This window comes from Epinephelus lanceolatus, chromosome 14, assembly GCF_041903045.1.
Source record: "Epinephelus lanceolatus isolate andai-2023 chromosome 14, ASM4190304v1, whole genome shotgun sequence".
NCBI lineage: Eukaryota > Metazoa > Chordata > Actinopteri > Perciformes > Serranidae > Epinephelus > Epinephelus lanceolatus.
Genome location: NC_135747.1, coordinates 2,986,692 through 3,002,759, shown reverse-complemented (window position 1 = coordinate 3,002,759; position 16,068 = coordinate 2,986,692).

Here is a 16,068-nt window from a genome sequence, read left to right as displayed (position 1 = left end):
TTTTCTGAGTGTTTCTGGACAAAAGTAGCAGCCTAAGTGACAACATGCTGTCAAAATGCTTTTCGGGCCCTGAAAACACTAAAAGTGACATGTTGCTGTTTTCTGACCAACTAGTGATGAAAACCAGAAGAAACTGCCTTGCTACTATAGACTTCACCAAAGTACATGTTTCTGGCTTGGAAACACGTTTCTGAGTGCTTCTGGACAAAAGTAACAGCCTAAGTGACAACATGCTGTCAAAATGCTTTTCGGGCCCTGAAAACACTAAAAGTGACATGTTGCTGTTTTCTGACCAACTAGTGATGAAAACCAGAAGAAACTGCCTTGCTACTATAGAATTCACCAAACCACATGTTTTTGGCTTGGAAACTTGTTTCTGAGTGCTTCAGGTCACAAGCAACAGCCTAAGTGACAACATGCTGTCAAAATGCTTTTCGGGGCCTGAAAACGCTGAAAGTGACATGATGCTGTTTTCTGACCAACTAGTGATGGAAACCAGAGGAAACTGCCTTGCTACTATAGAATTCACCAAACCATATGTTTCTGGCTTGGAAACTTGCTTCTGAGTGCGTCTGGTCAAAAGTAACAGCCTAAGTGACAACATGCTGTCAAAATGCTTTTCGGGGCCTGAAAACACCAAAAGTGACATGATGCTGTTTTCGGACAAACTAGTGATGAAAACCAAAGGAAACTGCCTTGCTACTATGGAATTCACTAAACCACATGTTTCTGGCTTGGAAACACGTTTCTGAGTGCTTCTGGTCAAAAGCAACAGCCTAAGTGCCAACATGCTCTCAAAATGCTTTTCGGGGCCTGAAAACACTAAAAGTGACATGATGCTGTTTTCTGCCCAAATAGTGATGGAATCCAGAGGAAACTGCCTTGCTACTATAGAATTCACCAAACCACATGTTTCTGGCTTGGAAACTTGTTTCTGAGTGCTTCAGGTCACAAGCAACAGCCTAAGTGACAACATGCTGTCAAAATGCTTTTCGGGGCCTGAAAACACTAAAAGTGACATGTTGCTGTTTTCTGAACAACTAGTGATGGAAACCAGAAGAAACTGCCTTGCTACTATAGACTTCACCAAAGTACACGTTTCTGGCTTGGAAACTCTTTTCTGAGTGTTTCTGGACAAAAGTAACAGCCTAAGTGACAACATGCTGTCAAAATGCTTTTCGGGCCCTGAAAACACTAAAAGTGACATGTTGCTGTATTCTGACCAACTAGTGATGAAAACCAGAAGAAACTGCCTTGCTACTATAGAATTCACCAAACCACATGTTTTTGGCTTGGAAACTTGTTTCTGAGTGCTTCAGGTCACAAGTAACAGCCTAAGTGACAACATGCTGTCAAAATGCTTTTCGGGGCCTGAAAACACCAAAAGTGACATGATGCTGTTTTCTGACCAACTAATGATGAAAACCAGAGGAAACTGCCTTGCTACTATGGAATTCACCAAACCATATGTTTCTGGCTTGGAAACTTGCTTCTGAGTGCTTGTGCTCAAAAGTAACAGCCTAAGTGACAACATGCTCTCAAAATGCTTTTCGGGGCCTGAAAACACCAAAAGTGACATGATGCTGTTTTCTGAACAAGTATTGATGTAAACCAGAGGAAACTGCCTTGCTACTATGGAATTCACCAAACCACATGTTTCTGGCTTGGAAACTTGTTTCTGAGTGCTTCTGGTCAAAAGTAACAGCCTAAGTGACAACATGCTCTCAAAATGCTTTTCGGGGCCTGAAAACACTAAAAATGACATGATGCTGTTTTCTGCCCAACTAGTGATGGAAACCAGAGGAAACTGCCTTGCTACTATAGAATTCACCAAACCACATGTTTCTGGCTTGGAAACTTGTTTCGGAATACTTCTGGTGAAAAGCAACAGCCTAAGTGACAACATGCTCTCAAAATGCTTTTCGGGGCCTGAAAACGCTAAAAGTGACATGATGCTGTTTTCTGCCCAACTAGTGATGGAAACCAGAGAAAACTGCCTTGCTACTATAGAATTCACCAAACCACATGTTTCTGGCTTGGAAACTTGTTTCTGAGTGCTTCAGGTCACAAGCAACAGCCTAAGTGACAACATGCTCTCAAAATGCTTTTCGGGGCCTGAAAACGCTGAAAGTGACATGATGCTGTTTTCTGACCAACTAGTGATGAAAACCAGAAGAAACTGCCTTGCTACTATGGAATTCACCAAACCACATGTTTCTGGCTTGGAAACTTGTTTCTGAATGCTTCAGGTCACAAGCAACAGCCTAAGTGACAACATGCTCTCAAAATGCTTTTCGGGCCCTGAAAACACTAAAAGTGACATGATGCTGTTTTCTGACCAACTAATGATGAAAACCAGAGGAAACTGCCTTGCTACTATGGAATTCACCAAACCATATGTTTCTGGCTTGGAAACTTGCTTCTGAGTGCTTGTGCTCAAAAGTAACAGCCTAAGTGACAACATGCTCTCAAAATGCTTTTCGGGGCCTGAAAACACCAAAAGTGACATGATGCTGTTTTCTGAACAAGTATTGATGTAAACCAGAGGAAACTGCCTTGCTACTATGGAATTCACCAAACCACATGTTTCTGGCTTGGAAACTTGTTTCTGAGTGCTTCTGGTTAAAAGTAACAGCCTAAGTGACAACATGCTCTCAAAATGCTTTTCGGGGCCTGAAAATGCTAAAAGTGACATGATGCTGTTTTCTGAGCAACTAGTGATGGAAACCAGAGGAAACTGCCTTGCTACTATGGAATTCACCAAACCACATGTTTCTGGCTTGGAAACTTGTTTCTGAGTGCTTCTGGTCAAAAGTAACAGCCTAAGTGACAACATGCTCTCAAAATGCTTTTCGGGGCCTGAAAACACTAAAAATGACATGATGCTGTTTTCTGCCCAACTAGTGATGGAAACCAGAGGAAACTGCCTTGCTACTATAGAATTCACCAAACCACATGTTTCTGGCTTGGAAACTTGTTTCGGAATACTTCTGGTCAAAAGCAACAGCCTAAGTGACAACATGCTCTCAAAATGCTTTTCGGGGCCTGAAAACGCTAAAAGTGACATGATGCTGTTTTCTGCCCAACTAGTGATGGAAACCAGAGAAAACTGCCTTGCTACTATAGAATTCACCAAACCACATGTTTCTGGCTTGGAAACTTGTTTCTGAGTGCTTCAGGTCACAAGCAACAGCCTAAGTGACAACATGCTCTCAAAATGCTTTTCGGGGCCTGAAAACGCTGAAAGTGACATGATGCTGTTTTCTGACCAACTAGTGATGAAAACCAGAAGAAACTGCCTTGCTACTATGGAATTCACCAAACCACATGTTTCTGGCTTGGAAACTTGTTTCTGAATGCTTCAGGTCACAAGCAACAGCCTAAGTGACAACATGCTCTAAAAATGCTTTTCGGGCCCTGAAAACACTAAAAGTGACATGTTGCTGTTTTCTGACCAACTAGTGATGGAAACCAGAAGAAACTGCCTTGCTACTATAGACTTCACCAAAGTACATGTTTCTGGCTTGGAAACTTGTTTCTGAGTGTTTCGGGACAAAAGTAGCAGCCTAAGTGACAACATGCTGTCAAAATGCTTTTCGGGGCCTGAAAACACCAAAAGTGACATGATGCTGTTTTTGGACCAACTAATGATGAAAACCAGAGGAAACTGCCTTGCTACTATGGAATTCACCAAACCATATGTTTCTGGCTTGGAAACTTGTTTCTGAGTGCTTCTGGTTAAAAGTAACAGCCTAAGTGACAACATGCTCTCAAAATGCTTTTCGAGGCCTGAAAACACCAAAAGTGACATGATGCTGTTTCCGGACCAACTAGTGATGAAAACCTGAGGAAACTGCCTTGCTACTATGGAATTCACCAAACCATATGTTTCTGGCTTGGAAACTTGCTTCTGAGTGCTTGTGCTCAAAAGTAACAGCCTAAGTGACAACATGCTCTCAAAATGCTTTTCGGGGCCTGAAAACACCAAAAGTGACATGATGCTGTTTTCTGAACAAGTATTGATGTAAACCAGAGGAAACTGCCTTGCTACTATGGAATTCACCAAACCACATGTTTCTGGCTTGGAAACTTGTTTCTGAGTGCTTCTGGTTAAAAGTAACAGCCTAAGTGACAACATGCTCTCAAAATGCTTTTCGGGGCCTGAAAATGCTAAAAGAGACATGATGCTGTTTTCTGAGCAACTAGTGATGGAAACCAGAGGAAACTACCTTGCTACTATAGAATTCACCAAACCACATGTTTCTGGCTTGGAAACTTGTTTCTGAATACTTCTGGTCAAAAGCAACAGCCTAAGTGACAACATGCTCTCAAAATGCTTTTCGGGGCCTGAAAACGCTAAAAGTGACATGATGCTGTTTTCTGCCCAACTAGTGATGGAAACCAGAGAAAACTGCCTTGCTACTATAGAATTCACCAAACCACATGTTTCTGGCTTGGAAACTTGTTTCTGAGTGCTTCTGGTCAAAAGTAACAGCCTAAGTGACAACATGCTCTAAAAATGCTTTTCGGGGCCTGAAAACACTAAAAGTGACATGATGCTGTTTTCTGCCCAACTAGTGATGGAAACCAGAGGAAACTGCCTTGCTACTATAGAATTCACCAAACCACATGTTTCTGGCTTGGAAACTTGTTTCTGAGTGCTTCAGGTCACAAGCAACAGCCTAAGTGACAACATGCTCTCAAAATGCTTTTCGGGGCCTGAAAACGCTGAAAGTGACATGATGCTGTTTTCTGACCAACTAGTGATGAAAACCAGAAGAAACTGCCTTGCTACTATAGAATTCACCAAACCAAATGTTTCTGGCTTGGAAACTTGTTTCTGAGTGCTTCAGGTCACAAGCAACAGCCTAAGTGACAACATGCTGTCAAAATGCTTTTCGGGGCCTGAAAACACTAAAAGTGACATGTTGCTGTTTTCTGACCAACTAGTGATGAAAACCAGAAGAAACTGCCTTGCTACTATAGACTTCACCAAAGTACATGTTTCTGGCTTGGAAACACGTTTCTGAGTGCTTCTGGACAAAAGTAACAGCCTAAGTGACAACATGCTGTCAAAATGCTTTTCGGGCCCTGAAAACACTAAAAGTGACATGATGCTGTTTTCTGCCCAAATAGTGATGGAATCCAGAGGAAACTGCCTTGCTACTATAGAATTCACCAAACCACATGTTTCTGGCTTGGAAACTTGTTTCTGAGTGCTTCAGGTCACAAGCAACAGCCTAAGTGACAACATGCTCTCAAAATGCTTTTCGGGGCCTGAAAACGCTGAAAGTGACATGATGCTGTTTTCTGACCAACTAGTCATGAAAACCAGAAGAAACTGCCTTGCTACTATGGAATTCACCAAACCACATGTTTCTGGCTTGGAAACTTGTTTCTGAGTGCTTCTGGTCAAAAGTAACAGCCTAAGTGACAACATGCTCTCAAAATGCTTTTCGGGGCCTGAAAACACTAAAAGTGACATGTTGCTGTTTTCTGACCAACTAGTGATGAAAACCAGAAGAAACTGCCTTGCTACTATAGAATTCACCAAACCACATGTTTCTGGCTTGGAAACTTGTTTCTGAGTGCTTCAGGTCACAAGCAACAGCCTAAGTGACAACATGCTCTCAAAATGCTTTTCGGGGCCTGAAAACGCTGAAAGTGACATGATGCTGCTTCTGCCCAACTAGTGATGGAAACCAGAGGAAACTGCCTTGCTACTATAGAATTCACCAAAGTACATGTTTCTGGCTTGGAAATTTGTTTCTGAGTGCGTCTGGTCAAAAGCAACAGCCTAAGTGACAACATGCTCTCAAAATGCTTTTCGGGCCCTGAAAACACTAAAAGTGACATGATGCTGTTTTCTGCCCAACTAGTGATGGAAACCAGAGGAAACTGCCTTGCTACTATAGAATTCACCAAACCATATGTTTCTGGCTTGGAAACTCGTTTCTGAGTGCGTCTGGTCAAAAGTAACAGCCTAAGTGACAACATGCTGTCAAAATGCTTTTCAGGGCCTGTAAACACCAAAAGTGACATGATGCTGTTTTCGGACAAACTAGTGATGAAAACCAAAGGAAACTGCCTTGCTACTATAGAATTCACCAACCACATGTTTCTGGCTTGGAAACTTGTTTCTGAGTGCTTCTGGTCAAAAGCAACAGCCTAAGTGCCAACATGCTCTCAAAATGCTTTTCGAGGCCTGAAAACACTAAAAGTGACATGATGCTGTTTTCTGCCCAAATAGTGATGGAAACCAGAAGAAACTGCCTTGCTACTATAGACTTCACCAAAGTACATGTTTCTGGCTTGGAAACTCGTTTCTGAGTGCTTCTGGACAAAAGTAACAGCCTAAGTGACAACATGCTGTCAAAATGCTTTTCGAGGCCTGAAAACACCAAAAGTGACATGATGCTGTTTCCGGACCAACTAGTGATGAAAACCAGAGGAAACTGCCTTGCTACTATGGAATTCACCAAACCATATGTTTCTGGCTTGGAAACTTGCTTCTGAGTGCTTGTGCTCAAAAGTAACAGCCTAAGTGACAACATGCTCTCAAAATGCTTTTCGGGGCCTGAAAACACCAAAAGTGACATGATGCTGTTTTCTGAACAAGTATTGATGTAAACCAGAGGAAACTGCCTTGCTACTATGGAATTGACCAAACCACATGTTTCTGGCTTGGAAACTTGTTTCTGAGTGCTTCTGGTCAAAAGTAACAGCCTAAGTGACAACATGCTCTCAAAATGCTTTTCGGGGCCTGAAAACACTAAAAGTGACATGATGCTGTTTTCTGACCAACTAGTGATGAAAACCAGAAGAAACTGCCTTGCTACTATAGAATTCACCAAACCAAATGTTTCTGGCTTGGAAACTTGTTTCTGAGTGCTTCAGGTCACAAGCAACAGCCTAAGTGACAACATGCTCTAAAAATGCTTTTCGGGGCCTGAAAACACTAAAAGTGACATGTTGCTGTTTTCTGACCAACTAGTGATGAAAACCAGAAGAAACTGCCTTGCTACTATAGACTTCACCAAAGTACATGTTTCTGGCTTGGAAACTCGTTTCTGAGTGTTTCTGGACAAAAGTAGCAGCCTAAGTGACAACATGCTGTCAAAATGCTTTTCGGGCCCTGAAAACACTAAAAGTGACATGTTGCTGTTTTCTGACCAACTAGTGATGAAAACCAGAAGAAACTGCCTTGCTACTATAGACTTCACCAAAGTACATGTTTCTGGCTTGGAAACACGTTTCTGAGTGCTTCTGGACAAAAGTAACAGCCTAAGTGACAACATGCTGTCAAAATGCTTTTCGGGCCCTGAAAACACTAAAAGTGACATGTTGCTGTTTTCGGACCAACTAGTGATGAAAACCAGAAGAAACTGCCTTGCTACTATAGACTTCACCAAAGTACATGTTTCTGGCTTGGAAACTCGTTTCTGAGTGCTTCTGGACAAAAGTAACAGCCTAAGTGACAACATGCTGTCAAAATGCTTTTCGGGCCCTGAAAACACTAAAAGTGACATGTTGCTGTTTTCTGACCAACTAGTGATGAAAACCAGAAGAAACTGCCTTGCTACTATAGAATTCACCAAACCACATGTTTCTGGCTTGGAAACTTGTTTCTGAATGCTTCAGGTCACAAGCAACAGCCTAAGTGACAACATGCTCTAAAAATGCTTTTCGGGGCCTGAAAACACTAAAAGTGACATGTTGCTGTTTTCTGAACAACTAGTGATGGAAACCAGAAGAAACTGCCTTGCTACTATAGACTTCACCAAAGTACATGTTTCTGGCTTGGAAACTCTTTTCTGAGTGTTTCTGGACAAAAGTAGCAGCCTAAGTGACAACATGCTGTCAAAATGCTTTTCGGGCCCTGAAAACACTAAAAGTGACATGTTGCTGTTTTCTGAACAACTAGTGATGGAAACCAGAAGAAACTGCCTTGCTACTATAGACTTCACCAAAGTACATGTTTCTGGCTTGGAAACTCTTTTCTGAGTGTTTCTGGACAAAAGTAGCAGCCTAAGTGACAACATGCTGTCAAAATGCTTTTCGGGCCCTGAAAACACTAAAAGTGACATGTTGCTGTTTTCTGAACAACTAGTGATGGAAACCAGAAGAAACTGCCTTGCTACTATAGACTTCACCAAAGTACATGTTTCTGGCTTGGAAACTCTTTTCTGAGTGTTTCTGGACAAAAGTAGCAGCCTAAGTGACAACATGCTGTCAAAATGCTTTTCGGGCCCTGAAAACACTAAAAGTGACATGTTGCTGTTTTCTGTCCAACTAGTGATGAAAACCAGAAGAAACTGCCTTGCTACTATAGACTTCACCAAAGTACATGTTTCTGGCTTGGAAACTTGTTTCTGAGTGCTTCTGGTTAAAAGTAACAGCCTAAGTGACAACATGCTCTCAAAATGCTTTTCGGGGCCTGAAAATGCTAAAAGTGACATGATGCTGTTTTCTGAGCAACTAGTGATGGAAACCAGAGGAAACTGCCTTGCTACTATGGAATTCACCAAACCACATGTTTCTGGCTTGGAAACTTGTTTCTGAGTGCTTCTGGTCAAAAGTAACAGCCTAAGTGACAACATGCTCTCAAAATGCTTTTCGGGGCCTGAAAACACTAAAAATGACATGATGCTGTTTTCTGCCCAACTAGTGATGGAAACCAGAGGAAACTGCCTTGCTACTATAGAATTCACCAAACCACATGTTTCTGGCTTGGAAACTTGTTTCTGAATACTTCTGGTCAAAAGCAACAGCCTAAGTGACAACATGCTCTCAAAATGCTTTTCGGGGCCTGAAAACGCTAAAAGTGACATGATGCTGTTTTCTGCCCAACTAGTGATGGAAACCAGAGAAAACTGCCTTGCTACTATAGACTTCACCAAACCACATGTTTCTGGCTTGGAAACTTGTTTCTGAGTGCTTCTGGTCAAAAGTAACAGCCTAAGTCACAACATGCTCTAAAAATGCTTTTCGGGGCCTGAAAACACTAAAAGTGACATGATGCTGTTTTCTGCCCAACTAGTGATGGAAACCAGAGGAAACTGCCTTGCTACTATAGAATTCACCAAACCACATGTTTCTGGCTTGGAAACTTGTTTCTGAGTGCTTCAGGTCACAAGCAACAGCCTAAGTGACAACATGCTCTCAAAATGCTTTTCGGGGCCTGAAAACGCTGAAAGTGACATGATGCTGTTTTCTGACCAACTAGTGATGAAAACCAGAAGAAACTGCCTTGCTACTATAGAATTCACCAAACCAAATGTTTCTGGCTTGGAAACTTGTTTCTGAGTGCTTCAGGTCACAAGCAACAGCCTAAGTGACAACATGCTCTAAAAATGCTTTTCGGGGCCTGAAAACACTAAAAGTGACATGTTGCTGTTTTCTGACCAACTAGTGATGAAAACCAGAAGAAACTGCCTTGCTACTATAGACTTCACCAAAGTACATGTTTCTGGCTTGGAAACTCTTTTCTGAGTGTTTCTGGACAAAAGTAGCAGCCTAAGTGACAACATGCTGTCAAAATGCTTTTCGGGCCCTGAAAACACTAAAAGTGACATGTTGCTGTTTTCTGACCAACTAGTGATGAAAACCAGAAGAAACTGCCTTGCTACTATAGAATTCACCAAACTACATGTTTCTGGCTTGGAAACTTGTTTCTGAGTGCTTCAGGTCACAAGCAACAGCCTAAGTGACAACATGCTGTCAAAATGCTTTTCGGGGCCTGAAAACGCTGAAAGTGACATGATGCTGTTTTCTGACCAACTAGTGATGGAAACCAGAGAAAACTGCCTTGCTACTATAGAATTCACCAAACCACATGCTTCTGGCTTGGAAACTTGTTTCTGAGTGCTTCTGGTCAAAAGTAACAGCCTAAGTGACAACATGCTCTCAAAATGCTTTTCGGGGCCTGAAAACACTAAAAGTGACATGATGCTGTTTTCTGCCCAACTAGTGATGGAAACCAGAGGAAACTGCCTTGCTACTATAGAATTCACCAAACCACATGTTTCTGGCTTGGAAACTTGTTTCTGAGTGCTTCAGGTCACAAGCAACAGCCTAAGTGACAACATGCTGTCAAAATGCTTTTCGGGGCCTGAAAACGCTGAAAGTGACATGATGCTGTTTTCTGACCAACTAGTGATGGAAACCAGAGAAAACTGCCTTGCTACTATAGAATTCACCAAACCACATGTTTCTGGCTTGGAAACTTGTTTCTGAGTGCTTCTGGTCAAAAGTAACAGCCTAAGTGACAACATGCTCTCAAAATGCTTTTCGGGGCCTGAAAACACTAAAAGTGACATGATGCTGTTTTCTGCCCAACTAGTGATGGAAACCAGAGGAAACTGCCTTGCTACTATAGAATTCACCAAACCACATGTTTCTGGCTTGGAAACTTGTTTCTGAGTGCTTCAGGTCACAAGCAACAGCCTAAGTGACAACATGCTCTCAAAATGCTTTTCGGGGCCTGAAAACGCTGAAAGTGACATGTTGCTGTTTTCTGACCAACAAGTGATGAAAACCAGAAGAAACTGCCTTGCTACTATAGACTTCACCAAAGTACATGTTTCTGGCTTGGAAACACGTTTCTGAGTGCTTCTGGACAAAAGTAACAGCCTAAGTGACAACATGCTGTCAAAATGCTTTTCGGGCCCTGAAAACACTAAAAGTGACATGTTGCTGTTTTCTGACCAACTAGTGATGAAAACCAGAAGAAACTGCCTTGCTACTATAGAATTCACCAAACCACATGTTTCTGGCTTGGAAACTTGTTTCTGAATGCTTCAGGTCACAAGCAACAGCCTAAGTGACAACATGCTGTCAAAATGCTTTTCGGGGCCTGAAAACACTAAAAGTGACATGTTGCTGTTTTCTGAACAACTAGTGATGGAAACCAGAAGAAACTGCCTTGCTACTATAGACTTCACCAAAGTACATGTTTCTGGCTTGGAAACTCTTTTCTGAGTGTTTCTGGACAAAAGTAGCAGCCTAAGTGACAACATGCTGTCAAAATGCTTTTCGGGCCCTGAAAACACTAAAAGTGACATGTTGCTGTTTTCTGACCAACTAGTGATGAAAACCAGAAGAAACTGCCTTGCTACTATAGAATTCACCAAACCACATGTTTCTGGCTTGGAAACTTGTTTCTGAGTGCTTCAGGTCACAAGCAACAGCCTAAGTGACAACATGCTCTCAAAATGCTTTTCGGGGCCTGAAAACGCTGAAAGTGACATGATGCTGTTTTCTGACCAACTAGTGATGAAAACCAGAAGAAACTGCCTTGCTACTATAGAATTCACCAAACCACATGTTTTTGGCTTGGAAACTTGTTTCTGAGTGCTTCTGGTCACAAGCAACAGCCTAAGTGACAACATGCTCTAAAAATGCTTTTCGGGGCCTGAAAACACTAAAAGTGACATGTTGCTGTTTTCTGACCAACTAGTGATGAAAACCAGAAGAAAATGCCTTGCTACTATAGACTTCACCAAAGTACATGTTTCTGGCTTGGAAACACGTTTCTGAGTGCTTCTGGACAAAAGTAACAGCCTAAGTGACAACATGCTGTCAAAATGCTTTTCGGGCCCTGAAAACACTAAAAGTGACATGTTGCTGTTTTCTGACCAACTAGTGATGAAAACCAGAAGAAACTGCCTTGCTACTATAGAATTCACCAAACCACATGTTTTTGGCTTGGAAACTTGTTTCTGAGTGCTTCAGGTCACAAGCAACAGCCTAAGTGACAACATGCTGTCAAAATGCTTTTCGGGGCCTGAAAACGCTGAAAGTGACATGATGCTGTTTTCTGACCAACTAGTGATGGAAACCAGAGGAAACTGCCTTGCTACTATAGAATTCACCAAACCATATGTTTCTGGCTTGGAAACTTGCTTCTGAGTGCGTCTGGTCAAAAGTAACAGCCTAAGTGACAACATGCTGTCAAAATGCTTTTCGGGGCCTGAAAACACCAAAAGTGACATGATGCTGTTTTCGGACAAACTAGTGATGAAAACCAAAGGAAACTGCCTTGCTACTATGGAATTCACTAAACCACATGTTTCTGGCTTGGAAAGACGTTTCTGAGTGCTTCTGGTCAAAAGCAACAGCCTAAGTGCCAACATGCTCTCAAAATGCTTTTCGAGGCCTGAAAACACTAAAAGTGACATGATGCTGTTTTCTGCCCAAATAGTGATGGAATCCAGAGGAAACTGCCTTGCTACTATGGAATTCACCAAACCATATGTTTCTGGCTTGGAAACTTGTTTCTGAGTGATTCTGGTTAAAAGTAACAGCCTAAGTGACAACATGCTCTCAAAATGCTTTTCGAGGCCTGAAAACACCAAAAGTGACATGATGCTGTTTCCGGACCAACTAGTGATGAAAACCAGAGGAAACTGCCTTGCTACTATGGAATTCACCAAACCATATGTTTCTGGCTTGGAAACTTGCTTCTGAGTGCTTGTGCTCAAAAGTAACAGCCTAAGTGACAACATGCTCTCAAAATGCTTTTCGGGGCCTGAAAACACCAAAAGTGACATGATGCTGTTTTCTGAACAAGTATTGATGTAAACCAGAGGAAACTGCCTTGCTACTATGGAATTCACCAAACCACATGTTTCTGGCTTGGAAACTGGTTTCTGAGTGCTTCTGGTTAAAAGTAACAGCCTAAGTGACAACATGCTCTCAAAATGCTTTTCGGGGCCTGAAAATGCTAAAAGTGACATGATGCTGTTTTCTGAGCAACTAGTGATGGAAACCAGAGGAAACTGCCTTGCTACTATGGAATTCACCAAACCACATGTTTCTGGCTTGGAAACTTGTTTCTGAGTGCTTCTGGTCAAAAGTAACAGCCTAAGTGACAACATGCTCTCAAAATGCTTTTCGGGGCCTGAAAACACTAAAAATGACATGATGCTGTTTTCTGCCCAACTAGTGATGGAAACCAGAGGAAACTGCCTTGCTACTATAGAATTCACCAAACCACATGTTTCTGGCTTGGAAACTTGTTTCGGAATACTTCTGGTCAAAAGCAACAGCCTAAGTGACAACATGCTCTCAAAATGCTTTTCGGGGCCTGAAAACGCTAAAAGTGACATGATGCTGTTTTCTGAGCAACTAGTGATGGAAACCAGAGAAAACTGCCTTGCTACTATAGAATTCACCAAACCACATGTTTCTGGCTTGGAAACTTGTTTCTGAGTGCTTCAGGTCACAAGCAACAGCCTAAGTGACAACATGCTCTCAAAATGCTTTTCGGGGCCTGAAAACGCTGAAAGTGACATGATGCTGTTTTCTGACCAACTAGTGATGAAAACCAGAAGAAACTGCCTTGCTACTATGGAATTCACCAAACCACATGTTTCTGGCTTGGAAACTTGTTTCTGAATGCTTCAGGTCACAAGCAACAGCCTAAGTGACAACATGCTCTAAAAATGCTTTTCGGGCCCTGAAAACACTAAAAGTGACATGTTGCTGTTTTCTGACCAACTAGTGATGGAAACCAGAAGAAACTGCCTTGCTACTATAGACTTCACCAAAGTACATGTTTCTGGCTTGGAAACTCTTTTCTGAGTGTTTCGGGACAAAAGTAGCAGCCTAAGTGACAACATGCTGTCAAAATGCTTTTCGGGGCCTGAAAACACCAAAAGTGACATGATGCTGTTTTTGGACCAACTAATGATGAAAACCAGAGGAAACTGCCTTGCTACTATGGAATTCACCAAACCATATGTTTCTGGCTTGGAAACTTGTTTCTGAGTGCTTCTGGTTAAAAGTAACAGCCTAAGTGACAACATGCTCTCAAAATGCTTTTCGAGGCCTGAAAACACCAAAAGTGACATGATGCTGTTTCCGGACCAACTAGTGATGAAAACCAGAGGAAACTGCCTTGCTACTATGGAATTCACCAAACCATATGTTTCTGGCTTGGAAACTTGCTTCTGAGTGCTTGTGCTCAAAAGTAACAGCCTAAGTGACAACATGCTCTCAAAATGCTTTTCGGGGCCTGAAAACACCAAAAGTGACATGATGCTGTTTTCTGAACAAGTATTGATGTAAACCAGAGGAAACTGCCTTGCTACTATGGAATTCACCAAACCACATGTTTCTGGCTTGGAAACTTGTTTCTGAGTGCTTCTGGTTAAAAGTAACAGCCTAAGTGACAACATGCTCTCAAAATGCTTTTCGGGGCCTGAAAATGCTAAAAGAGACATGATGCTGTTTTCTGAGCAACTAGTGATGGAAACCAGAGGAAACTACCTTGCTACTATAGAATTCACCAAACCACATGTTTCTGGCTTGGAAACTTGTTTCTGAATACTTCTGGTCAAAAGCAACAGCCTAAGTGACAACATGCTCTCAAAATGCTTTTCGGGGCCTGAAAACGCTAAAAGTGACATGATGCTGTTTTCTGCCCAACTAGTGATGGAAACCAGAGAAAACTGCCTTGCTACTATAGAATTCACCAAACCACATGTTTCTGGCTTGGAAACTTGTTTCTGAGTGCTTCTGGTCAAAAGTAACAGCCTAAGTGACAACATGCTCTCAAAATGCTTTTCGGGGCCTGAAAACACTAAAAGTGACATGATGCTGTTTTCTGCCCAACTAGTGATGGAAACCAGAGGAAACTGCCTTGCTACTATAGAATTCACCAAACCACATGTTTCTGGCTTGGAAACTTGTTTCTGAGTGCTTCAGGTCACAAGCAACAGCCTAAGTGACAACATGCTCTCAAAATGCTTTTCGGGGCCTGAAAACGCTGAAAGTGACATGATGCTGTTTTCTGACCAACTAGTGATGAAAACCAGAAGAAACTGCCTTGCTACTATAGAATTCACCAAACCAAATGTTTCTGGCTTGGAAACTTGTTTCTGAGTGCTTCAGGTCACAAGCAACAGCCTAAGTGACAACATGCTCTAAAAATGCTTTTCGGGGCCTGAAAACACTAAAAGTGACATGTTGCTGTTTTCTGACCAACTAGTGATGAAAACCAGAAGAAACTGCCTTGCTACTATAGACTTCACCAAAGTACATGTTTCTGGCTTGGAAACACGTTTCTGAGTGCTTCTGGACAAAAGTAACAGCCTAAGTGACAACATGCTGTCAAAATGCTTTTCGGGCCCTGAAAACACTAAAAGTGACATGATGCTGTTTTCTGCCCAAATAGTGATGGAATCCAGAGGAAACTGCCTTGCTACTATAGAATTCACCAAACCACATGTTTCTGGCTTGGAAACTTGTTTCTGAGTGCTTCAGGTCACAAGCAACAGCCTAAGTGACAACATGCTCTCAAAATGCTTTTCGGGGCCTGAAAACGCTGAAAGTGACATGATGCTGTTTTCTGACCAACTAGTCATGAAAACCAGAAGAAACTGCCTTGCTACTATGGAATTCACCAAACCACATGTTTCTGGCTTGGAAACTTGTTTCTGAGTGCTTCTGGTCAAAAGTAACAGCCTAAGTGACAACATGCTCTCAAAATGCTTTTCGGGGCCTGAAAACACTAAAAGTGACATGTTGCTGTTTTCTGACCAACTAGTGATGAAAACCAGAAGAAACTGCCTTGCTACTATAGAATTCACCAAACCACATGTTTCTGGCTTGGAAACTTGTTTCTGAGTGCTTCAGGTCACAAGCAACAGCCTAAGTGACAACATGCTCTCAAAATGCTTTTCGGGGCCTGAAAACGCTGAAAGTGACATGATGCTGCTTCTGCCCAACTAGTGATGGAAACCAGAGGAAACTGCCTTGCTACTATAGACTTCACCAAACCATATGTTTCTGGCTTGGAAACTCGTTTCTGAGTGCGTCTGGTCAAAAGTAACAGCCTAAGTGACAACATGCTGTCAAAATGCTTTTCGGGGCCTGAAAACACCAAAAGTGACATGATGCTGTTTTCGGACAAACTAGTGATGAAAACCAAAGGAAACTGCCTTGCTACTATAGAATTCACCAACCACATGTTTCTGGCTTGGAAACTTGTTTCTGAGTGCTTCAGGTCACAAGCAACAGCCTAAGTGACAACATGCTGTCAAAATGCTTTTCGGGGCCTGAAAA